The sequence below is a fragment of the Canis lupus genome, chromosome 2 (assembly GCF_011100685.1).
Source record: "Canis lupus familiaris isolate Mischka breed German Shepherd chromosome 2, alternate assembly UU_Cfam_GSD_1.0, whole genome shotgun sequence".
Classification (NCBI taxonomy): domain Eukaryota; kingdom Metazoa; phylum Chordata; class Mammalia; order Carnivora; family Canidae; genus Canis; species Canis lupus.
Window position 1 is genome coordinate 44,707,411 of NC_049223.1, and position 26,971 is coordinate 44,734,381.

The 26,971-nt window shown below is 36.4% G+C and overlaps 1 protein-coding gene and 1 long non-coding RNA gene across 3 annotated transcripts in view; one reads left to right on the forward strand and one right to left on the reverse strand.

Moving 5' to 3' along the window:
• RAB3C (RAB3C, member RAS oncogene family) overlaps nucleotides 1–26,971 on the forward strand; it is a 273,189-nt gene that overhangs the window by 67,150 nt on the left and 179,068 nt on the right. The window lies entirely within an intron of this gene.
• LOC111092291 lies at nucleotides 568–25,812 on the reverse strand. The gene is made up of 7 exons (XR_005355546.1): nucleotides 25,563–25,812; nucleotides 24,531–24,611; nucleotides 10,924–11,067; nucleotides 10,557–10,814; nucleotides 9,661–9,747; nucleotides 1,859–1,927; nucleotides 568–954 (listed from the first exon to the last, which is right to left on the reverse strand). It is a non-coding gene; the product is annotated as an uncharacterized LOC111092291 (long non-coding RNA).

A 26,971-nucleotide genomic window follows, 5' to 3' on the forward strand; every position in this document is an offset into this window, starting at 1 on the left:
TTTTTCATTAGAATTTTGCTATGTAGAGCAAATATCATTATACTCAATAAAATAAATGGGTTCAAGAATTATAAATAAGGGATGCCTGGGTGCCTCAGTGGTTGAATGTCAGGTTGTGATCCTGAGGTCGAGGGATCAAGTCCTGCATCGGGCTCCCTGCAGGAAACCTGCTTCTCCTCTGCCTGTGTCTCTGCCTCTCTCTCTGTATCTCTTATGAATAAATAAATAAAATCTTAAAAAAAAAGAATTGTAAATAAATGCATCAAAATCTCATCTGAAATTATATATGTATATCTTACTTTTTTCCTGCCATATTATTTCTAATATACATATCCATCTTAATCAGACATGTATTTCCCATCCATAGCAAAACAAACAAACAAACAAAACAAAACCCTACCAAGACAAAATACAAAAACCCAAAAGGAATTATTAATTTCCTGGGGCAAAAGGGGATGAACCAGTGGAAAAACCAAGCAGAAGCTACACTCTCAGTCATTTTCCAGTATTTGCAGGTGGACATTTGCTAGAGATCAACAATCAGGGAGGAAATATTTATCCAGTCCTACTGCTTTTCCTCTCCCACACCCCAGTTCCCCATTTGATGAACTCAGATACGGAATGAGGAGATCCTTTTTAGAAGTAAAAGCCTTTCCTGTTTAGTCTTTTACATTGACCCTTTACGAGAAGGCCCTTGGAAGACCTTTGTCCTGCTCTCACATTCTCTTTGTCTGGATTGGGGGAAAAGGACATTGAGCCCGTTTTCTTGGAAGTCACTGGGCTCTGGAAGGGGCTATCTGCTGACAGTTTTTTCAAGCCCAAAGGGGACAGGGAAGAAGGAGGTAGAAATTCAGGAGAGCATTTTTGTTCAGTAATAAAACTTGAAACTGTGGAGTTTTCTTTCTGTTGATTTCCTCTCTTAAGACTTGCTGTATCTTTAGAATTCTCTTCTTCCTTGAGTAGGAGGAAGAGGTAAGGGGAAAAATATACAGTGATGTAAATGATATTAGTTTTATCCATACTGAAATAATTACTGAGCATACTGAATAATTACTGGCATCTTGCAATTAATTCTTAGAACAACCCCAACAGAGAGGTACACATATCATTTCTTAGCTAGAAAAACAGAGTTTAAGTAATTGGTGCAAATGTCATAGAGCTCATAAAGAGGAGCTGAGATTCAAATTCAGTAAACTGGAATAATCTCAGAAGCCTTATGCGAAGCAAAGAAAGCCGTATATGAAAGGGAACATACTGTATGAATCCATTCATCTGAAATCTTAGAGCAAACAAAAACTAAGCTTATAGTGATAGAAATCAGATCAGTTGTTGCCTGGGGGAGGGGCGGGAGCAAACTGACTTCACGGGGCAAAAGGGAAGTTTTTTAGGAAGATGCTCTATTTCTTGATTGTGGCAGTGGTTAAACAAGTGTATGCTTGTCAAAACTCATTTAACTATATGCAAAAATAGATGTATTTTAATGTATGTAAATTTTATCCCAACAAAGTAGATTTTTAAAAAAATGATCCAAACAATATGGCACAATCTTTCCTCAAGGAAACACTGCCACAAAGAAAGAATCTGTATGTCTACACAAGGGAAAATAGGATGGAGCAAATAAGTTCAGGATGCTCGATATTAAAGAAAACTGAAAAAAAAAAGAAGGAAGGAAGGAAGGAAGGAAGGAAGGAAGAAGAAAGAAAGAAAGAAAGAAAGAAGAAAGAAAGAAAGAAAGAAAGAAGAGAGAAAGAAGAAAGAGCTGTTTATGTTTCTTCTGGCTGAATCATCGAATTAGTATATCTGTATTTTTCTAGTTAGCAACAGAATGTTCCACTGTATTTAATTAATAGACACTTACTGAAGTTATGTTTAAATAGGCAACGTATGCAGAGTTCAGAATCCAGACATTCTTTTGCTTGATTTTCTTCTTCACATTAAAAAGAAACCAAATTTTATGAAATTAAGATATCCAGGTGATTGTTTTTTTACTTATCTTACATCTGTAAACAATGCATATGTGAAGATAAGGTATTGACTAATCCCTAGCTCAAACTCAGTAAGGAATGTGAGTTATAAAATTAGTATCAGTTCAGATCAAAGGAATAGTGTTAGCAGACCCAACTTTGGCAGATAGTCTGCCTTGTAGCACATTTTACCAAGACGTTTGGATAAAATCTCTTTCTTATTTGTTGGAAAATTAACTTTCAAAGACATTAGTCATCTTCCTCCTAAGAACTTCACTTTAAAATACCACAGTATAACCCAATTTACTAGGGTGAAACAGGAAGGGGAAGATTAATCCAAATATAAGTATTAGCTAAAAATAGATGCTACATGGTTAAAAGATCTGAACAAACACTTTGTCAGAGAAGATATTCAGATGACCAATAAAGACATGAAGAGATGCTTAACATCATCGGTCATTAGGGGAATCCAAACTAAAACCATAATGGGATACCACTACACATGCATTAGAGGACTAAAATTAACAACAACAACCACAAGCTGACAATGCCAAGTGCTTACAAGGTTGTGGAGCAACTACAACTCTCATTCTGTGATGGTGGAAATGTGAAATGGTACAGTCACTCTGGAAAACGGTTTGACCATTTCTTGTAAAATTAAACAGAGGAGCCTGGGTGGCTCAGTCAGTTAAGTGTCTGCCTTTGGCTCAGGTCATATAAATAAATAAAATCTTAAAAAAAATAAACATATGACCCAGCAACACCATTCCTGAAAATTTATCCCAAAGAAATGTAAACTTACGTTTACACAGAAAACTGAACACAAATGTTCACGGCACCATGATTCTTGATAGCCCCAAGCTGGGAACCATCCAGATGTCCTTCAAGGGGTAATAGTTGAACAAACTGTAGTTCATCCATACCATGGAATATGACTCAGCAATAAAAAGGAATGTACTGTTGATACACATAACAATTTGGATGAATCTGTAGGGATTTATGCTGAGTACTTAAACTCAGCATGAACCTGACACGAGGCTCGATCTCACAACCTTGAAATCATGACCTGAGCTGAAACCAAGAGATGCTTAACCAGCTGCACCAACCAGGTGCCTCTATATTATTTCTTATGACTGCCTGTGAATCTATAATTGTTTCAAATTAAGAATAATTTTTTAAAAACAACATGAAGTCATATTACTCTCCTCTTCTAAAACGTTTGTTAGCTTTCCATCACACTCAGAATCCAATGACTTCTCACTGATGCCTCAGAGTCCTTGCCTGATGTGGCCTCATGCATCCCCTCCCAGCTCATTTCTTAACCATTATTTCTCCAACGACTTTGTGTCTAACCCCACGTGACTTCCTTCCATCTCTCTTTTACTCATAGGCCATTCCCACATCAGGACTTTTGAATGTGATGCTTGCAGCCTTTAGACTTCTCTTTTTCCTAGATTTTAGTATGGCTTACCTCCTCCCTTAATACAATTGCTCACATGTCACCTCCTTAATCTCACTTGCTCACTTAATGTCATTTGTAAAATATCACTTCTTAGAAGAGGGCTGGCCTTCCGACTGTATCTAAAATAATACACTAGCATTTCCCACGTTGTTCTCCATTCTCTGATGTTGCTTAATTTTCCTTTTGGGTATTTATTCTTACCTGATGCTATAGCAGCATTTTGTACTCTTGTTTTCTTAGGATAAAGCACACATAACATAAAATTTACTATTATAATATTATTTTAATTTATTTAGTAAATGGTAATGAAGTTCTATTAGGGTAGAGGCCACATCTTCCCTGTTCACTACTGAATCCCCTGGACCTGGAACAAATATTTTTAAATAAATAGTTATTAAATTAATGAATGAATGAGTGAATGAAAAGCAAGTTGGGGAAGCACATATATCTATCTATATGAGAGAATTTGTGTGTAAAATTTAACACAGAAAACCATTATATATTATTTAGTTGTAGTAGGCAGATAGTGGATATTGCTGTCATGGGGTGGGGTGGTAGTGCTTTGGGGATACTACATCAAGAGTGAGGAAAAAGATAAATGATACCTGTTGGCCATTAATGTTTTGCAGAAGATGTGGGAATACAATCTAAGGAAAATTATGCATACAAAATTGTTAGCAACTCCTTTCAGTTGAAATAGTTTTTCTGGATATTTCTTTTAAGCTGTCCTATTGAGGAATTAGCAACTGTGAACTTCTTTATATTAGATTACCCCAAAGCTTGGGTTTTACCAGGCAACAAAACATTGTTTATGGACTTCAAAGAATCGTACTAGTGATTCGAATTGAAATAATGTAATAATTGATCAATTAAATGCTCTTGAATCTACCTATGTACTCATTCCATTGCTGTTACTTGATTTATTCCTTCATGGACTTTGATTTTGAAAGAGTCATTTTCTCTGTGCAAGCTCTGGGACTGCTTCTCCATGAGGTTATTCAATTCTATATTATCTATTTTATAGCTTCATTATATCAACATAGCGCCTTGCGTGCTATAGGCTATCCATAAATGTATCTTAAAATAAGGAATAAATAAAGGGCGTTTGGTTGTATTTCACATATTTAAGAATACGTTTATTTCCTCTGAAATCCTATGAAGTCATGGAAAGCTATACTGCTAGAAACTCTTAAAGTAGTTAATGGGAAATTTGCATGTTTCACTGAGGAACATGAAGGCCAACACCCCATGCTAAATTCTTGAAGGACACAAAGAACCTTTTTTATTGCCTTGCATTGCAAACTCCTCTGGGTTAGCTGCAATACATTTTTTTGAATACATGATGGGCTGTATTATATTTTAATTCAATGCTTCTGGCAGGTTCCAACACACAGGTGTGTGTGAATCAGAAAGTAGGCAGCTATGTTTATTTGGTTAGGAATTGTATAGGATGACATTCATTGTCCCTCAGGAAATCAACACAGCCCAATATAATTGACTGTATTTTATTATGTTTGGAATGTTCATGTTTCCCCAAGCCAGCTATGCTCTATCCAATTACAGTTAAATCAGAAATATTTAAAGCATTTTCCGCTTGTAAATGGTAGTTGACAGAGGTGGATAAGCTATTACTCTGTATGAGTGGGTTGCCCCAAGTGTGAGCAGCTCTATTTCTGTTTAGTGTTAAGGTCAGAGATATGCTGAAAACCCCTGGCAGGACAAAGACTGTGTTTCTTAAATTTAAGCATGCATCAGAATCATAAAGTTTGTTAAAGCCCAAGATTGTCATGTTGAGGCTAATTATATCTTAATAAAGCTGGAGGGAGGGAAAATGATTCCTGAGCCCTTATCCCAGAGATTCTGATTCTACAGATCCAAGTGGTGAGGACGGGGGGGACACAAGGCAATTGGATTTCTAACAAGCTCCCACAGCTTTTAGAGCACCCCACTGGGTGGACCAGAGCTAGCCATGTAACTAGAATGAGAGATAGGGGCTGCTAGTAATCCAGGTGGCTGAAAAATTAGGTGAGAATCAGCTGAAGAACTCAGCTGAAGTAGAAGCAGGAAGAAAGTACTGCTTCTGGGAAGACGGCTAATGAACATGAAGCTAATTATGTGGGAGGTGACTCATAGGATAATGGAGATGATTCGGGGAAAGTGGTACAGCAGAACTGAACGGAGACGTGGAAGCATCACTGAAGTAGTGATGCGTGTGGAACATCAGACCAGAGCCAAAGATTTCTTGTACTGCTTCTGAACCTTTGCGCATTTTGTCCTAAGGAGACAGCCAACTGCCATGCATCTTAGAAAACAAAATTATATGATGCTTTTAGATAGATTATGTGATGTTTATATATATAAACATAAGGGGGTAAAAGCCGTGTCAGACACTCCCAGTTGCCTTCCCAGTATCCGTTCGCTCCTTTTCGTTGCCAACAGGGAAACATGAACTCAGGACAACTGGATTGGTTTTATATCCTATTGGTGGCCCTCACAATGGAGGCAGATTTTATTGAGTGTAGCAGTAGGCCCATTTATAAAATTTGATTTCTCAGCTTCCTTTAATATATGCAGATTCATATGACTGTATTCTAGCCAAAGGGCATGACCTAGAGTCTTTCAGGCAGGCTTCTCATTGTCCTATTGTCTTCCTGATTTAAAGAAATAGAAGGATAAGGTTACCCATATATTGCTCTTCGCCGTTTCTTCTTACTCCTTTCCTGGAATGTAGTTAGGAGGGCTGGAGGTGTAGGAGCCATCTTTGGAAGCATTGGGACAAAAGCCAAATGAAGAGATGGAAAAATCTGGGACCCTGGCATCCTGGAGCTTCTCCACCAGCCCCTGGCTGCCAACCCTAGCTTTCTGTTGCATAAAGAAAGTATACCCATTTGGTTAAGCAGTTGCTTTGGTGTGCCTCTTAAACGGAGCCAAACAAAATCCCTAACAGATGAAATGGGTATCGTATATTGAGGATTTACTGTGTGTGTGTGTATGTATGTATATATATATATATATATATATATACATATATACACACATACATACATATGCCAGTTACTTTTCTTTTCTAACAATTTTATATGTATTGTATCATTTAATCTCCATAGAGCCCCCTGAGGTATATTGTCTCCATTTTATCGAAAGAAATATCTTCTTATTCTAAGAAGAATAAATAGCCTTAAAAAAGAATACTATCCACCTTAAATAATGCCAGTGTCAATTCACTGGGGTAAATTTGACATTTGTTTATATTAACTTGGTTTAACTTCTCAAATAGTCTTTCAACACCTACTTTATAGTGATGTTGTCCTATGTGTATTGTATTGATTTCTAATTATCCGTCTCCACCTCCCACCAGGCTCAGATCATGTGAAACTTCCCCTAACAGAACCAGTTTTGATTCTTGTAATGTGAGTGTAAGCTATGGAAAGACACTGGCTTGAGTAGAAATAGCCCCACTGTCGATGCCACCGGTATATAACACAACTTACCCATGCACAAGCTGAAATGAGTATTGTATCCCAGTGGCACAGATGGTTTCATTAATTTTTTTTATTGCAATTGTCTACCTTAAAAGCCTGTCTGTGCTAAGTCATGTTCCTTCCTTTCCTCTTTAGAGAAAAGTGATTAGAACATTAAGTGAAACAAATTGACCTGAACCTCAGAGATAAAGGGAGAAATTAGCTTGCAAAGAAATGGTCCACACTATGTGGAATTTATTTGCAGCTTGGATATGGGGGTAGGAGGTTAGCAGCCTGGGAGACAAATTGAGAATCTAGTTTTAAATTAGATTTTAATATCAGTCTGGAATTCTCGTTAACCTCAGAATGACTGTAAATTTCATTGGCACTTGAGTATCCCACAAAATCATTACTAAACCTCAAGTAATAGTTTTAATGAATCCCACAGCCTAGTCCCCTATATGGAGAGGATCACATAAGTCTACAAATCTGTATCTTCTCAGTCAACGTGAAAAATAGAGTCATGAGGCATAATCAAGATCAAATCATAGAATCATTAAATTTTAAAGATCTCAGAGTATTAAACTGACTTAATATACCAGTTTATAAGTTCAAACATTACAGCGGGGAGGTGGAAGTCATTTGTACTAATATTAAAACCAGGACTAGAATTAGAGGCTCTTAATTCTTAAGTTTCTTTCTAGTCTCCCAGGGTCTCCCATGAAAGCTTCCCTTAGAATTTTTTCACATTCTAAGTCTCAGTAGATGTGTAAGATTCTTTAGTGGTAGGCTCAAGCAACTGATGACATTCAAATGTGTCTTTCTTGTTAAAATCAAATCCTCATCCTACAAGTGGTCACATATGGCATCAGTTCCCCTTGACAGAAAGTAGAGAAAATCCTTGTGTTCAAAGAGCTCAAGTAGCAGCAGTAAACCACACCCAGAGGCTGCCAGAACGTGGAGAGGAGTCAGCACAAAAGAGTGGGCTTAGCTTACACTCAATCTGCTTCCCAGCCAACTCCCTCAGCCATTTATACAGTGATTGTATAAATTCAGTTTCCAAGGTCAGCTGGGGTGTCACTAGAGGCAGGAAGACCTAGATGTTAAGGTGCATTGGCTCAGGTGTCAGAATGCCTGGGTCACACGCTAGCTCAATTGATAACTAGTCTTAAAAATTGATCTTGAGAAAGTTACTTGTCCTCTCTGTGCTTTGGTTTTCTCTATCTATAGAATGGACCTCCACAGAATTAAAAGGTTCAAATGGATGAATCATGTGTGATCTCTGCTTGATCCTAGCACTATATTGTCACAATCCTAAATACATTCATAAGGACAAGACCAAGCCTTGAGTCAACTCATCCTTTTCTTCTCATTGAAGATGAACCCTTCACATTTCTTTCCATCTAACCAACTCTTCTTTCATGGGGTGGTTTGGAGATTGCTGGAAAGTATAATCTTATTTTGTTTTCATCCTGTTTTGTTTTGAAAATTTGGAGGAGAGGCAACAAGTAGGCATTTATACCATCTGCATGCGTATTTCACATGGCTGGGGATCATCATTCTCCTCTATCCTCAGGACTAGTTTATTTTTCTGGGAGGGAATCATGAAACCTTTTGAAAATCTGATGGCAACTATCATCATCCCCTCTCCCACCAGCACTACCATCACATACCATCATGTTTGCATATTCAAACGTTTAATGTGCAATTTTAGTCACCTAGACAGCCCTTGATGCCTTTTCAGGATCCTTTGGGAGGGTCAGTGATAAAGCCCTCTATTCAAAGTCTGTGTACACTTTTTAAATAAGCACATTTCCAAAGGATGGATTAATTTTTTTGGTGGGGACACCTGGGTGGCTCAGTTCATTAAGCATCTGACTTGATTTCGGGTCAGGTCGTGATCTCAGGGTTGTGAGATTGAACCTTGTGTTGGGCTCTGTCCTGAGTACAGAATCTGCTTGAGATTCTCTCTCCCTCTCCCTTTGCCCCCCTGCCCTGCCCCCACTCTTCCATATGCACACTTTCTATCTCTGTCTCTAAAATAAATAAATCTTAATTTTTAAAAAAACTCTGGCTCAGATATAATTTGCGAAAAAATGCTAAACAACAGAAGTGATTTGTTCTCAACATCTATGGGAAAGACACATTTCTTTTCAACTGTCTTTCCCTTTTTGGTGATTTTGGACTTCCTGGGCTATGCTAAATGTGATAATATTCAAAGTTAGCCAAATCTCTCTTAAGGATCTGCCAAATTTTCAAAGCAAAGTTATGTAATTATGCATTTTCAACAGAAAAAAAGTAAAGGTGCACATGAAAATGTGCCCAAAAATGTGGAAATGTTATCAGAGACAAATTATGAATTTATCACCTTAAAATCTGGATAATGTAGAATTGTGATTCTTGTTTTTCAAACCGTATTCCTGATGTTTAACTGTGTGAAAGGAAGTTAAGCAGAGGCCTTATGCCTGCTCTGTGTGATAGCAGGGGCCTTATTTTATTGACTACATTGTAGAACTGAGCTAACTTCATGGTCAAAGTCAGAAATCCTGCTCAGTATAACTTTGCCTTGATGAGGCACAGAGTGCACTCCATTTGCCATATCTACTCAATATGAAATGACATTTGTGAAATCAAAATCATGCTAAAGCTCTGACCATCACATGTTTTTTGGGTGGACAGAGCAGAGGAAAGTTGGACGCCTGTTTGTTTCAGCAAGTACAGCCTCTCTCAGCCCCAGTTATCCTTGCACCAAGTGACTGGTTAAGTCATTTACCTTCAACATCCTATTCAGTGCTCCTTCTCCTCTTCCTCATGACCAATCAGCAGTAGGTTCTTGATTGATTGTGTGTTGTTTTCTGTTCTGAAGATAATCGTAATTACCAAGAGTCTGATACTTATTAAGGCTAGGTATTATTCTAAATGCTGATGAAAAAAATATTAGTTCTCACACCACTCTAATGCTGTAGGTACTATTATTATCCCTCTTTGAAAGATGAATAAGCTGATTAGCAGGAAAGGTAAATATCCTGGTCAGGGTCACACAGTTAGCCAGAAGCAGAGTGAGACCTCACAGAAGCTGTCTGGTTCTGTAGCCAGCACACATAATGACTCTGTTGTAGGAGTAAAGGAATTGTGTATTTCAGATTGGGATTCCTAGAGCAAGTTGCTTATTTCCAGTGTATTTTCCTCCAGTTGAGACATTTAACCAAAATTTACATAGTTTGAAATTGGACCCATTAAAAAAATTGCACCCTTGAATATTGATATATTTATTCTCCCCTCATTCACATTTGCTTTTAATTAAGTCCTTTCCATCTCTCTTATCAGCCCCCTGGCTATGGACATATAGATCACTAATGGGGTAGGAGTTCAAAATAAAGTATGATTTATACTAATGAGTCTTGTAGTTTATGTGACTCAAATTTAATTGAGTCTTAACTTTTCATCTGCTTTTATGTGTGCTGATATCCAAAAATCTTTGCAAGTTCATTTTCATAAGAAATGAGCTGGTAGTGAAATACACTGTTAATCAGAAATTTTGAGAATACATCTACCAGAAGTTGAGAAATTAAGTGAATTAAAACACATGAGAAAAATAATGATATGATACATGTAAGAAAGCTCCTAGAAATAACTTCAATGTTAACTAGGGATTATTTATATACTCACCACTTGCTCTTTACTCAGCTTGGTGGATAATAAACTTGGTGCTCTGATGTCAGAACTTTGTGGTAAAGATGTGTTATTGTAGAGCTTTCAAGTGGGGCTGCAGGTTAAAACAAAATGCATTAAAGGTATGATGTTCCAACATTTTCAGAACAATGGGATAGAGTAAAAACAGCATCTAAATGAGGAGTAAGGAGTCCTGTGTTCCTTCAGCTGGACCATCAACATGCCAAGTTACTCCTTGAGGCTCAGTTTCCATAGCTGTAAAACAGGAAATTGGACAATGGTTTTCAAAGGTCATATTATCTCTAAACATTCCTTAGTTCTTGAGACTGAAATGGGTAAGGAGTCAAACTGTGGCAAATTTGACCTTGTTGCGCTATCATTCTTGTTTCTTCTTAGAGAGCTTCTCTTTGGTGTAGGTCTCTTGTATGTCAATGCTTTGAAGAAACACAACCCACTTAGTTTCAGTAGAGCCTGTGGTCCTCCTATCCCTCATTGGCACTGGTATGTGCTAGAAGAGAATTAAACTATATATAATAATTGTTATTTGTTGGACTCCCTCCTCATTCAGTTATTCGCTTGTTATAGCCTCTCGTATTCTAAGCAATCTCCAAGGATCTCCCCAGGATATATTAGTGTTTAATTTTAATAAACCTATTAAGTTATTGGAATTGGGTTCTTTGCAGGGGAGAAAGAAATTTTGAGTGTTTCTTGTATTCTCAGCATTAGGCATGGTGCTTTGCATTGAGAAATCTATTTGGTGAATAGACTGGACATGATAGAACCTACAGTCCTTAAAATATGCTTTGTTTATATCTTTATCCTTGTGCTTGTGTGATATTTGTTAGCTTCCATGAATTCTCTGATCAGTTTTAGGTATTAGAGTAATATAACTTTCAGGTATTAGAAAGTCTAACCTGATCCAAAACAAAATGTTCATCTGGTATCCAGTTCACAGTTTCTCCCCCTATTTGGAAAATGGAAGTGAATCTGTTCCTTTCTTCTTCTCAACAAACTGATTACATACATATTATCTCCAATCCTCTTGACAATGGATTAAAGTTGGTCTGATTCATAGGATTTGACCTACGGATGTCTGATTTTAAAGCACATTCTTCTCACTGCCTTGTTGCCTTTAAAATTTCAGTTATTCACTTGGTTGGTATGTGTGTAGGGGGAAGGGGCTTTGAGTTTGATTCTCTTACATTATGTTCCCAAATGAAGAGAATCAAAAATTTCAGTTAGGTTCAGAAACTTTTTACTTAACCTGCATCTTTTTGACAAGGTTCAATTGCGTCACAACCTGATCCTGTCTGATGTAACTTGGAGGCATTTTAGAGTTAATGCAAAGAGGAGTCATGATTCCTGCTATAAAATATAAATACTTTCTCCAGCACTGGCACAAGCACACCAGAAATGCAGAATCAAAGAAATATATACTTATAGAGAAATTATTTTATAGATGACATAAATCAATGAATTATTAAAGGACATTCTTGGATTTGAGATGCAAAGCATGGGACTTTTTCAGAATTATTAATAAACATTTGAGAGAATCTAAACAAAGAATTTAGAAATTATGTCTTGGGATCAGGATTGAGATTATTCCATGTGCTGTAATGAATATTATTTAGTAAGAACAATGAATATATACGTTCTATGTGAATCATCCTCATGTATATTACACATAGGTTTAGGACCTCAAGGCATAATTTCTCATTCTTCAGGCAACAACTTTAGAACTTGAATTGTTGCTTTGTCTTTTTAAAATGTATATTAATATGTTTTTCAGTAAATATGGCGAGTCCTGGGTTTTTAATTGAAAGCTCTTTAAGGAATGTGGTTAAATATAAATCAACAATGTCTAATAGATGCCACTTGGAAAGGTTTTTTTTCTCCTACACAAGAGAAAACAGTGGGAAATGGTGTCTAAGGCCAAGAAATCATGTTTTCTACTCATTCCAGGTGGAAAATACATGGGCGACTGTCAAAAATATCTGCTGTACACAACTGGAGATGATACAGGAGGCTGTGTAGTCGTTACAATACAATAATGCAATATTTAACGCTACAACCTAATTTCCAATTACATGAAGTTCAGCATACATGTTAAGGTGTTTTACGTTGAGTAATGAGTGTATTTTTAATGGATAGGGATCTTTCCTGTAGGTTGCACTGTTTTAGAAGATATGCAAGTGCATTATAGACTTAGGACACCAAAGGTGGTAAAGATAGAAAGTATAAGACCTCTTTTGTTAGTCTTTAAAGATTTGAATTCTCTTGGGAACTTGGGGAGATATTAGGATGGAACATCTTCATTAAAAAGTAAAGCTTTACAAATCTGAAGTATAACTCACTTCTGAATCACATGGGGAACAACCAAAGCACCATGACCTTATGAAGCTTCGTTTATTTTCCTGGGGCTCAAACTCAAGCTCAGTTGATTCCCCTGACTGCATTCCTCAGACCTAGTGGTGAATCCAGCACCTTCATTCAGGATCATATTGAGGTTTCTGAACTGAGCCTAAAAACCCTCTCACCACTGCTCCTACATGTCGCTCACACGGAGTAGCTTCCTCATGCTCAATCCCACAAGCTTGGCTTCAACCACAAACTTATCTCATGCTCAGTAAGTCCCTTTCTACGACACCTTGCCATGAAAACGGCTTTGTGTCCATCCCTTAGCTTACTAATTTAGGCTCTTGAGACTAAATTTTGGATGACATGAAATATCTCTTAAAGAGAGAAACATTTTTCCCCCTCCAAACCTTATTTTCTTCATTTCTACCAGTGCCTCCTTGGCTACTCCCTTACTTAACTCCTACCTCTGTAATAACACTTTTCGTGAAACATTTTTAAGATTCCTTTGTAAAGATACATTTAAAATTTTCTGTATATTGTAATTTTCTGTTTCATTCTCCCATCTGCTATTTAAATTTTCTTCTCAGAAAGCCTTGCCATTGCTTCATTTCCACACGTGGCAGGCATTCAAGCATAGCAAATTGGAATCACAGTTACACTGAAAAGAGAAGAAGATGTGCTTCCCAACAACCCGTCAGCATCTCCCACTAGAGGCCATTTGTCTTTCCTGCCTTTTTTTTTTTTTTTTTTTTTTTGGCCTTTTAAGCCAATAACTACCAAAGACAAAATCAGAGCCCAAGTCAGTAGCACCTCCAACCATTGTGACACAAATTACTGGATTTGATCATTTCAACTTTCAGATTCCTATTGAGATTATTCCTCATGGAGAATCTTAGATGAATGTGTCTTCTAAACTTTTAGCAATCCTTTCCTCACCATCTGGTTTCCTCCTTTGGTGACCTCTCAGCCAGCATCAACCTTCTCCTCCAGGCTCTTGGGCTGGGTTCATTTCCCTTCAGCTCAAGCCTGGCTCTTGTAGGAGATTGCCGTCTGGCCCAAGGACGTCTTTGTCCTCACCACTTTCCTGACACAGCTTGGCTCCTTGCTCTGTCAAGCAGCTTGCTCCCATTAGCCTTTTGCTTTTAGGACCTTCTCAAAGCAAATGTCCTTGTGGTCCTCAAGCCCCAGGAGACCTAGGTTGCTCTTTCTAAGGTGTTCTCTGACACCTCCCTCACTCCATCTCTGTCAAGGACCAAGGAAATTCCATAGTGCTCTAACACATTCCAGTATAGCTAACATACAGTATTATATTAGTTTCAGGTGACAATATAGTGATTCAACACTTCCATACATCACAGAGGCTCATCATGACACGTGCCCTCCTTAATCCACATCACCTATTTTACCTGTTCCCCCCACCTCCCCTTCCCCTCTGGTAACCATCCGTTTGTTCTCTATAGTTAAGTAGAGTCTCTTTCTTGGTTTGTCTCTGTCTCTCTCTCTTTTCCTTTTCTCATTTATTATTTTTTTTCTTAAATTTCATATGTGGGTGGAATCATATGGTATTTGCCTTTCTCTGATTTATTTCACTTAGCATAAGACTCTGTAACTCTATCTGTGTAATTGCAAATGGCAAGATTTCATTTTTATGGCTGTTTAAAATATATATATATATATATATATATATATATATATATATATATATATATATTAGTTGGCCATAAAAAATAATGTGTGAATGTGGTATGTGTGTGTGTGTGTATGCCACATCTTCTTTATCCATTCATCTATCAGTGGACACTTGGGCTGCTTCCATAATTTGGCTATTGTAGAAATGCTGCTATAAACATAGGGATGCATGTATCCCTTTGAATTAGTGTCTTTGTATTTTTGGGGTGTATACCCAGCAGTGTAATTACTGGATTACAGAGTAGTTCAATTTATAACTTTTTGAAGAACCTCCACACTGTTTTCCACAGTGACTGTACCAGTTTGCATTCCTGCCAATGGTATAAGAGGGTTCCTTTTTCTCCACATCCTCACCAACATTTGTTGTTTCTTGTGGTTTTTATTTTAGCTATTCTGACCTATGTGAAATGATATCTCATAATAGTTTTGATTTGCATTTCTCATGATGAGCATCTTTTTATGTGTCTACTGTATGTCCTCTTTGGAGAAATGTCTGTTTTATCTTATACCAGTTTTAATTGGATTATTTGTGTTTTGAGTGTTGAGTTATAACAGTTCTTCATATATTTTGATAACCCTTTATCAGTATATAATTTACAAATATCTTCTCCCATTCAGTAGGTTGCCTTTTAGTTTTGTAGCCTTCGCTGTGCAGAAGCTTTTTATTTTGATGCTGTCTCAATAATTTATTTTTGCTTTTATTTCCCTTGTCTCTGCAAACATGTCTAGAAAAATCTTGCTATGGCTGATGTCAAAGAAATTACTCCTTGTGCTCTCTTCTAGGATTTTTATGGTTTTAGGATTTTAATCCATTTTAAGCTTATGTTTGTGATTGGTGTAAGAAAGTGGTCCAGTTTCATTCTTTTGCATGTAGCCTGTGCAGTTTTCTGAACACCATTTGTTGAAGAGACTGTCCTTTTCCCATTATATATTCTTTCCTCCTTTGTTGAAGGTTAATTGATCACATAATTGTGTGTTTATTTTTCTGTTTCATTGATCTGTGTGTCTACTTTTGTGCCATATGGCTTCTAGATTTTATGTTTGCTTAAAACGGCTTTTCTCACTCTCTCTTAGATTACTAGGGCTGCCATAACAAATTTCCACAAACTAGAAACAAACTGACTTGAACAAAAGATATTTATTGTCTCACAGTTCTGGAGGCCAGAAGTCGAAAATCAAGGTGTCATCAGAATCATACTCTCTCTGGAGGCACTAGGGAAGGATCACTTCCAGGCCTCTTTCCTAGCTTCTGGCAGTTTCTTGGCTTATGATGGTATAATTCTAATCTTCACATGGCATTCTCCCTGTGTGTATTCTGTGTCCAAATTTTCCTTCTTATAAAGATGCCAGTCATACTGGAATAGGTGCTAGCTTAACTAATTGTATCTGTGATGACCCTATTTCCAAGTAAAGTTACATTCTGCAGTAATGGGTATTAGAAGTTCAACATATGAATTTGGAGGGTGGAGGAGTTCAACCCATAACCTGCTCCATACTTATTAAAACTGTCCTTTCTTACAGAACTTTCAGATGACCAGCAAGCTGAATTGATCATTTTTGTTTGTTTGTTTGTTTGTTTGTTTTTTGTTTGTCTGTTTTTCCCATTTGTGGGCTGCCTGAAATTTATTTTGGTATAAATAGTAAGGTAGGGATAAGGATGTGCCTTGATATTTTACCAAAGAATTAGTTAATGCTAATTTCAGTGTCTTACCCATTATACTATCCTCTGCAAAACCTAGCAAAGTACTTGAATCATAAGCAGATATTCCATAAATGTCTTCTAGATAAAATCACATCAGTTAACTATAAAATTTTACCTTTCTGACTAGATAATAGCTTATCTAAATATTTGAAATGATAAGGGGCTATCTAAACCTTGGATCTCAAATTGTGAAGAAATGCTAGAGAAATAACAAAGCCCAAAGCCATAGCGATTTCAAGGATATTGGATTAAAGAAATACTAACATTTTCTGTCTATATGAAGACTGATTTATAAGACAGATATCTTCTATTCTTACTGGGAGGTGGTAGCTAGATTATTTGGGGTATGTATGTGTATTTGTATTCAGTGTATGTATGTTAGGGGTGGGCAATAAGGGAGAAGGCCTAAAAGTAGCCATTTAAGCCCACAAAAATATTTATGAGCAACGTTTTACAGCAATGGTAAAAATCATTGTTGATCCATCTAAATTTTAAAGCTTAGAGAATCCTAATTCACAATGCTAAATTCATAAATATTTTTTCATGTTATAGAAACTATTGTAAACTAAGTTTTGATGGCTAGTAATGAAACTGATGTGGGTCATATTTGATATTTGGTAAACAGAAGATACATATTTGGGATTTTAAACTGCAAATAGCTGCAATTCAAAAAGTATAATGTATATTCATGCTCAAAGTGATTATAGTCACTAACCTGTATTTTAAAGGGAGTACATGGAAAAATAGTAATAAATAAGTAAAGAGATAGTACATAGAGTCAACCAGATAATTGATAAGCTTCTTTAAGTGAAGAAGCTTCACTGTATAAGGTGACAAGATAAGCTACTGACTTTGGGAAAGTAATTAGGAAAAAATTATGTCAAGAACTCATCTCTCAGCAAAACAAAGAAAAAGGTTTTTTTTTTTTGCTTTTTTTGTATTTTAAAATGATCTTCCCTGCATGTTTCAGAGAAAAACATTGATGTGTTAACTTTTGAAACAAATACTTCTTATATTACTGCAATTTTTTTCTCTAAGAGATTTATTTTAAGCTGAGTAAAAATCTAAATGCAACCATCCTCTATTTTAACAATAACCTGAGTCATTCCAATTTTGATATAATCATTAAGAAAAAAATATGAATAATGCTGAGCTCCTTCATCATTGACTCAAAAGGGTTATTCTTATTAAAAAAAAATATTTTTCTGTCTTTGCTCAATGTAGGAAATAGGAAAAAACCAAAACAACCTATATAACCAGGAGAGGCTATTGTGTGTCTGAACTCAACTTTCTTTTTCTGCTTGGTGAGCCGTATCATTTTAGATCCTGGCTAATATGTGCTTCCTGACCTGATGGACTCCTAGATGGTTAGATTGTGGCCCCTGTCCTACTCTCCCCACCCCTCACCGTCCTTGCCAGAGTAAGGAGACATCTTGTCGGGCACTTAAACAAGGAGGGACCTTGAAGAGTGAGGAAAGGAGAATACTCAGGGTGGGATGCGTATATGACTAAGGGGACCTGGAAGTACTTGAATGCCTAGGTGGCTTTCATTAGATTCATTGATGACTTTGAGTCTCTTCTTCACACTTTGAACTGGATACTTTCTTTAGCTCTTTCATCTCTCAGTAGCCTGAACAGTATCTATCTCCCTTGAAAGGGAAGTCTTTGTCCTGATTGAGGACACACTCTTTGGTGCATTTAAGCCTCGGTATTTATGAGGCAGACAGCTCTATTATGTATTAAGCCTGTATTCTCAGCTAGAACACTTTAGTTCTACTATTTAAGCCTTTTTCACATGGAACAACGCATTCTGCTTCTTGATAGTCTCATAGCCCTTTGTTTCTCTGACCAAAGGTAGTTTTTCCAGTTCACATCTTTTCAGGAGATATTTCCCTGAGAAGAATGCCTTTGGATGGTCTTTATGGTATTTGAATATTTTAGCTTCAAATTTAATGCTGCTTCTGGGCTCAAAAACCAGAATCAGAACCAGAGAACTCAAATGTGAGTTATTCAGCAAATGCATACAGGCTTTTCTTTGCACAGAGAAATAAGCAGAGGGAATGTTTTCTTCTGCATTTGTGAATGGCAAACATATCCTTTAGGAAACAGAATGTTTGATTTTCGGCAAGAAATGTGTGCTGAGCTCAGTCTTTTAGAGGTTCAGTTTGTCAGCAGATTTTTGTGTAATTCAAATTTCTGCTTATTTCTTTCAGAATCTAAAATTCCTCTGAATATTTTAAATAACGGATGGCTACAGCCTTATAAACTGAAATAAACAGGAAAATTGGCTTTATTTACAAGTGGTAGTAGGAAAATGTGGCACTAATTTATAGCAAATAAGAGAATCAAAAAAGGGAAGGAGTTATATAATTTGTGAATGAGAAGTATAAAAATTCCCCCAATAGAGAAAATGAGATACCCTAAAACAGTACCAGCAATTTAGCTCCTTGTAAAGTGAGCCACTGAACCTTCCTCTGAGATCCTAGAACTTAAAGAAAAATAAGTAATTTTGCCAGGCTGTCTAACCAAGAAGAAAAACTTACAGTGCCCAGAAATCAGATCAAGAATGATTAATAAAGAACACGCTTTTTGACTTCACCAATATTAAAGTTGTGAAAAAAGAATGACCTGAATGCTTGTATGTTGCACACACACACGTACATGCCCATGCACATACACACACACACACAACTGCCAAGCAATTAAGAAGAAAATAGTTATCCTCTGTATTAGTTTCCTGTTGCTGCTATAACACGTTTCCACAAACTTCTGCTTGCCTCAAGGTTTTTCTAACATGCTAGCCTCTCATTTCCTTGACCTCTGTAGGGCCAGTGACCTTCACCTTCCAATCCAGGTCATTTGCCTACTCTTATGGTGCATCCTAGGCATAACTTTTGAAATCTTAAAATCAGACCTCCCCTCTCTGACTAAAACATATTCATCCAATTTGTTCCCAGAGGGGCCTAATTACACATACAATAAATTTGAGATTGTAAAATAATTTGTCATACAGTATAGAATACAGAAGAATATAGGAAGAAGGCTTCTGGCTAAACAGAGAAGCTTGAATAGAGATACTCCTTTCCTCTGACTTCTAAACCTCCAGTAAAATGAGAGATAAAGAGAACAGGAAAGGCTATGAAGATGATACACAATTCTGCAACAGGAGAAGCCCCTAGTGGAGTGGTAACTGACTCCTTGGCAGGACCTGTGTCTCAGGTACAAGGCGAGGGTAGATTCATTCTGCTGAAACTTGGAAAATCTCAGGACTTAGAAACATCAGGTACCACAAGAAGTGGAAGTGAAGGAGATAGTCTGATAGATTATCTGATGTGTTCAACCAAATAAAAATAGCATTAAAAGGCTGATGGCGTAGTAAGAAAGAATTAACCGTGACTCTATCAATGATGATGCAAATGAGACATGAAGAAATTATTAACTGCCTAAAAGCTTTCTAAAAGCCTAAAAGATGAACAAGAAAAAGTTACTCTTCTCTCAACATTAAAAGACAGTTACATAGCTATACTACTGTAAAGTAGAACATTAGATTAAGTGAAAGTTTATGCTTTTACTGCAATTTTGTTGGGAATTTGGAGGGAAAATAAGTTGAAGTGAGGGTATTCTTGGGTTCAAGCCTCCTCTTTTAAAATAGGAAGCCAGTAAATAAAGTCTAAAACTGACCAATTAGAAATAGCAAGAAAACATGTTGTTGGGAAATATGGTACTTAGATTGAAGTTATATGGAGTATTGAGAACTTGGACTATTTTTTTTTCATAGTAAGTTTAAAAAAAAATTTTATTTATTTATTAATGAGAGACACAGAGAGAGAGAGAGAGAGGCAGAGACATAGGCAGAGGGAGAAGCAAGCTCCATGAAGGGAGCCCGATGTGGGACTCCATCTCGCGACTCCAGGATCACGCCCTGGGCCAAAGGCAGGCGCCAAACTGCTGAGCCCCCCAGGGATCCCATAAGTTTTTTAAATAAAGTGTACATGTGACTATGATAAAAATGGACATTTATTAAGATGAAAAACAAAAGTCTCAGAGGGGAAGGTGGGAGATTGGGTTAGGTATCTACAGAAAAGGAGCTTACATTGTATCTGCTGACTTCTATGAAAGCATAGACTTGCCATTGAGATTGCTTGTAGCAGTTATTAACACTACCCATCACATGCTGTCCTTCAGGAAGAGCTAGTTGATGAAATTCATTTTGATTGTTTACTGTCTTCTATGTTAGGCCTACTGTATAGCTGAGCCAACAACAATAAAGGCCACACCAAAGAACTGAGGTGATTGGCCCAAACAAATGCCAGGGAGCAACAGAGTCCCTACCCATAGGAGCAGAACACTCTTGAGGAGGCCATTGCAGGGAGAAACCAGTGATTGCAGGCCTGGGACTGCATAGAAGTTCCTGGTAGTGTGCAGACAGCCAATCAGATTTTCCAGGTTTCATTCTTCACTCTACTGTGTCACGGTGCTTCTCTAGGCTGAGAAAATTGTCACTTAAGATAAGGGGAAGGAGGGCAGATGCCTGGAAGTGGCAAGTTGTGCAGAAAAAAATCAAGAAGGAAAGAGGACAAGACACCCGAGGTATTTTATAAATAATGGAGTGAAAGGAGGAGAGGGAGTAGAAAGAAAGGGTAGGGGGAGATGGTTTGAACACCATCTGTTTTTGCTGATCTAATCAATAAAATAAAACTTTTCTCATAAAAGATGCATAAGATCCTAATCAGATTTGCTTATATCCAATGGATGTGCTCACTTCTTGACACTAAAGTTAAATACTCTTCAGGCAGGTGAAAAGAGGGGAATGAAGAATTTGTTAATGAAATGAAAGACTTACCAAAGTGACATTTTGTTTTAAAACAAGTTTTAAAAATTCTTATGAGGATAAAGTTAGGAGAGAAGAAGGTATCAGGATAGCTTACTATCAGATAATTCAGCTTCCTGTCTCATTCAGGGAATTGTTTCAACTCTGTGTAGCCCCACATCTATGAATCCCATAGGGGCGGGGACATAGCTAATGCATCCTCTGGACTTAATTAGGTGCTTGGCAAGTTGTAGGTTATCAACAAATGCTGGTTGAACAACATAAGTAAATGTTTTTTCTTTCCAGTTTTCTTTTTCTCCTTCAAAGTTAGATGTTACACTGAATCATTTTTGCTTAAGGACGTAATCCTAACCACTTTTCAATAGAATTTTTATCTAGCCATGAAAGTTATAGGGGAAACTAAGACAATTATCCATACAATTTAAGTGAAAAAAAAAAAAAATGTTGGTGCCCAAATCCTCTAATTTAGCTATCTTATGTTATGTGAATCACATATGTAATTAACTGTGTATATAATGTCAAAGATAAACACTCAAACAACAATATAGTTGCCCTTCAATGTCTTCCTTTTTAGATTCAATTAACAAAAATATCAACAATTCTTTTATAACCTGCCAGTTCTATTATTATCTCTTATCTATTATCTCTTTGTTATGCTTCTTTCTGATTGTCATTCACTCTCTCCCACTCTCTCTCCCATACACACACATGCCCACAGAAATACAAATTTAATTCTTAGGACCAGCTCTCCTATTTAAATGGGGAGGAGAAGAAAGACTCTTGTCAGTTTTTCATCTTGAAATAAATTTATAAACAACAGGGTCACCTTTTGACTCATGCAGTTGTCCAGCCCAGTGACCACTAAAACATTCAACTGAAGGAGAAGAGAAGCCTTCATTTATTTAGCAAGATCTCCCCAACAACACTACCAATTTTAAAATAAGCCCAATGGCTCCATAAAATACAGTTTAAAAACACACAGTCTTTTAGTTTTAAATCTCTAAGGGACTTCAACCATTGACCAAGAGCTCCATAACTTTTTTTGCATTGCTAGCAATCCCAACCATCAGCTCTCCAGTGAACAATAATGGCACTATAGTCATCTTTGTTTTCTTGCGTGGCTTATTAGGAAAAGATCATTTTGTCACCTTCATGAGTTGAAGCTCTTGTTGAAATGATTGCAGCTCATTTTGTCCACCCACTAAATACCAAAATAACCTGCTGTTTTCGCAAAATGTGCATTCACTCCCCAAATCATATTTTATGCCAAGTTTTAGAGGAGAGGGAACCATGCCAGAACTCATTTTAAAATCAAGTTCTATTTTCTATTTCTAGTGCTAGTACATGGTAGACAGCTGGAGTTTCATTTAAGTTGATTTCTTCCTTGACACTGTTTCTTTTCATATATGAATTAGCTAGAATCATGCTTAAAATGGAGTTAACTGATTCTGTACTAAAACGACAACAACAACGAAAATTAATTGTAAGTAAATAAAACTCTATAAACATTGCAGTAATAATACGCGTGGTGTGGCACTTAACATGTTTTCTTGCAGTTAAGAAATAGTGGTTTTATTAATGTTAGTTAGGAGACTGCACCTAGTAAATTCTAGTCTAAATTAATGTGGCATAAATTGAGGTAGAAGATAAAAAAATAAGAAGACCCAAGTCAGGTAGAAAGAATAATGCCCAGATTACATTTAGTATAATGAGCCTAATTCACATGTTAGTGCAGCTCATCCTATGTATAAGTTTAAAATATGCTTATAAAAAATGTGGCTGGGCATTTAGATGTACTGGTATCCTTTGTAGTCACTAATGTATTATTTGGTGTTCTTTAGTTTATCAAGTCTTAGACTTTGATCACTGAAAACATTTCTGATCTAAGTCCCTGAATAGATTTGCTAAAGTTCTATTTGGTTTATAATCTCTGTTTATTTCACCTTTTCTCACTTATCAACCATCTTTGATACTTGGGTTAAATAAGCTATTTCCAACATATCTATTTTAATTAATTTTTGTAAATGCATTAGAAAGGATGGAATGTTTGTTTCTATAGAAAAGCTTAGAATCTTTTTTTTTTTTTTTTGGTGCTGAAAGCTATTTTTAATAATTTATTTACTGTCAGCTAGAGATTAGAGTTTTCTAACTATGACCTTGGAGCTGAGCATTCTCATGCTCTCTCCAGAGCTCCCATAAAAGAACTAATTCCATAAAAAAGGTTATCAATTTTGTTGACTTTCCCATTTACTTCTCCCTCTTTTAAGCTCAGAGCTCTGAGCCTTGCTGGCTAAAGGTTTTTACCCAATCGCATATTCTTTATGGCAGCCATGTATACCATGGAACAGCCCTACCTCCCCTACCTTACTCTTTAAGATGAATAGAAGTATCTCCAGAAGCCAGAATAGGTCAAAGACAGTTCTAAATTGCAGGCTTTGATATTTGGCAATGTATTTAACTCTTATCAGTTGTAAGCATGGTCTTTTTTTTATTGTACTGGGGATTCAGTTTCTTCCATTTTTAAAAGGCAACCATTTTATACCACTGAATTATGAAAACTTTAATGTAATGTAACATTCTATACAACAGGTTTTTGCTCTTCTTCTCTCCTAAAAACATCTCACAACCTTCAGGATATCCTCCCTTATTGTTGTGTTGTACTCCTGAGTGTTTGATAAATATTCAATGCCAAGGATTAGATAAGAATCTGGAGTGCAGTTGGTCTATGATATCACTTAAGCACTAAGCAATGTACTCTAATAGTTATCTGAAGAAAGGAGCAGAGTGCATCCTCTCAGAAAAGTTGAGGAAGCAGTTAAAAGTAATAATCTGAAGAGAGTGCATTTCCACTCCACTTGAAGTGTGCCAAGGGAGCACAAAGAGACAAGAGCATGATTCTTCTTAAGAAATAATTTTGTACCTGCTCCATCACATAGATAAGTGGGTGATGAAGGCCTTTTCTTCACCATGAGGCTACATGGCTACATTGATTCTAACTGCTCACACAACACAAATCTTAGAACAGACATAACCATATAACCATAAACTCACCTGGACCATACATCATTTTCTTTAATAAAACATCTGTAAAATATCTTATCTTGAGCACTATTACTTTAGGGAATGCCCTCTAAATTAACTGAATACAAAATACACATTTATGTAACTGAAAGATTTAAGTTGCTATAGGATCTCAATCCAAAGATGAGTAAATTGTAGAAATTGATGGCCAAGAGTCCATCAGTTTTAGATGTCTTTTGTGAAACATTAATTTGGCACTAGGGAACAAGATAGGATATTCATATCAAATTTATATTAAGAAAATGACATTATCTTCATATAAGCATTAGTATATAACAATGGTCAGGAATTCTGGAATCAAATGTCCTACCTTAACTTCTGGTCTCAGCTCATGGTAGCCATGTTACCTTCAATTTCTCTGGGCTTCAGCTTCTCCTTTGTAAAAACAGGACTAAAAATAGCATCAAATTCATAGAGCTTCTGTGAGGATTAAGTGAGAGTAAACTATGTATAATGCTTAGCATAATGCCTGACATACAGAAAAAGGTCAATAAATGTCAACTGTCTTTATTTTCTGTTATAGAGAATATATATTAAATTCACCAAAGAGTACTAACAAATTATTAATGTTAAACTTACAAAGACAGTGAAACTAAATTAAATACATCTTGGACCTCACTAATCCATCAAGAGATTATGTCTACTGATTTTCTGAGTAGTATCAACTTATTGTCATTAATAACCAAAGATGCAAATATGTCCATATTTAATTTCTGTTCATGGAATCAAAGACAAAGAAATATCAATAAAACACCCAAATAAATTTAAATAGATTGCAAAATGGTAAAGAATATAAAGGTTTCCTGATCTTTCTATTGAATCTCTGGTCTGAGAAGACAGTTAGTCTATCCATTCCTCTAAAATACTTTACAATGTATTCTTTGAGTTTTATGCAGTAGGAAAAAAGATATATGTATAGCCATCCAAATTGTGTCCTCCTATTTGAATGACTTTTCTAAATTCACACTTTTTTCTAGAAGAGGCCTTAAGATTATTGGGAAACTATCCAGAATGCTATATGGCTCTATATGCGGCTCATTCCTCTGCATTAAAAATAAATATTTCTCCTTAATTAATTCTGTATTTATTTGAGTTGGTGTGAACTTTTTTAACTTTGAAATGATTATTTTTAAAAAATGAAACAATAGTAGCTGAATACAGTCCTGTTTCAGTTATCTATTATTGTGTAACCTACTACACTAAAACAAAGTAGCTTAAAATGTTTTACTCTTTCTCATGATTTCATGTGTCAGAAATTTGAACAGTGTATGATGGGAGTGATTTGTCTCTTTCAACATGATGCTTGCTGGTTTGGTATGTCCAGAATGGCCTCTGTACTCACATGCCTGACGACACCTCAACCAGGATGGTTAGGGCAGCTGGGGTTGGCTGGAATCACTCAACTGGGGCTCCTAACTGTGAGGACACAGTTTCTCTGTTGGCCTTAGTTTTCCTCCCTGCAGTCTAAGAGTCTTTCCTCCTTTTCCTACTCTCTGTATGTGGTCTCTCTAAACAGGGCACCCCATCCAGCTTCATATATGGCAACTTAGGGCTCCCCAGGCACAAAGTTGAAGCTGGCAGACCTGCTTAACACTTAGGCTGTAAAGTGGTGCAAGGATATTTTGCTGCATTTGTAATTTAAGCATGTCACAAGCCCAGCTCTGTGACATAAGCTATAGAAAGGCATGAGTACTGGGAAGTGCAATTAATTATAGACCACCAATGATTCTGACTACTACAGTTCCATTAGGTTATAAAATAGTGATGTAACTAATAAGATTTGTAATCACTATTAAACCCAGTTGCCACATTTAAAAAGGATAACAATTGATCATGAGATAAGAGGCCATTATTGATGATAATTTGCAGAAGTAGATTTCCATGTTAAATAAGTTGCTCTTAAGCTATTTTTATGCCTAGCCTATTAATAATAGCTCTATATTTAAGTCACAAAGAACCCACAAATTATGATTCATACCATTTTCATTAAAAAAAAAACATCTATTGGTTGCCTGGGTATTCTCTTGTAAGATCTGTAGATTGGTTAGAGAAGAAAGAAAGAGAAAAGATGCTTTGTACAGGTGTATGCTTAGTTTCTGGAGTAAGTATTGTTGAATGTCATTTTGTATGTGATTTTAAAACAAGAATCTCTGGTTATAAGGCATGGTATTTTTATATTTTATAAGTTTAAGGTAAAGACTGATAATTAGTTTGACAGGTAATAGACTTTAGTAGTAATAGTAGTAGTAGTATTAATAATAATATTAATAGTGGTGGCAGTAGTAGTAGTATTTAAGAGTATTAGAGCAAAGAGGGAACTAATAGTGTATGGAGTGGTTATGGGTTATGAACCAACTGAAAAACTTTTGATGGCATCATGGAGGTATGAGCTTGGAAAATCCAAGCTTGATCTAGATGGAGAAATAAAATTCCTTGGCAATATGAAAGGTGGAATAAAACCAGAGGAATCATTGAAAATAACATATTTTTCCTGCCGCAGCTAATATGTGAGCCATTTCAGTCGTTAGGCATGATTCAAATAATGAATCAAACCAGTCCTCAGAGTAGGTAACTGAAAACATTACACCGGTTACCAATCTTTGTCCCTCAGGCAGGAAAGTACCACACTATTTCTCAACCATTATTGAATGTTGGTAGCTTACTGTAATATTTTCTGGCATGTTCTGTGGATTCTGTTTTTAGCTGTTCTACCATCTGAATAGTTTATTTTATTATTCTGAAATAATAATT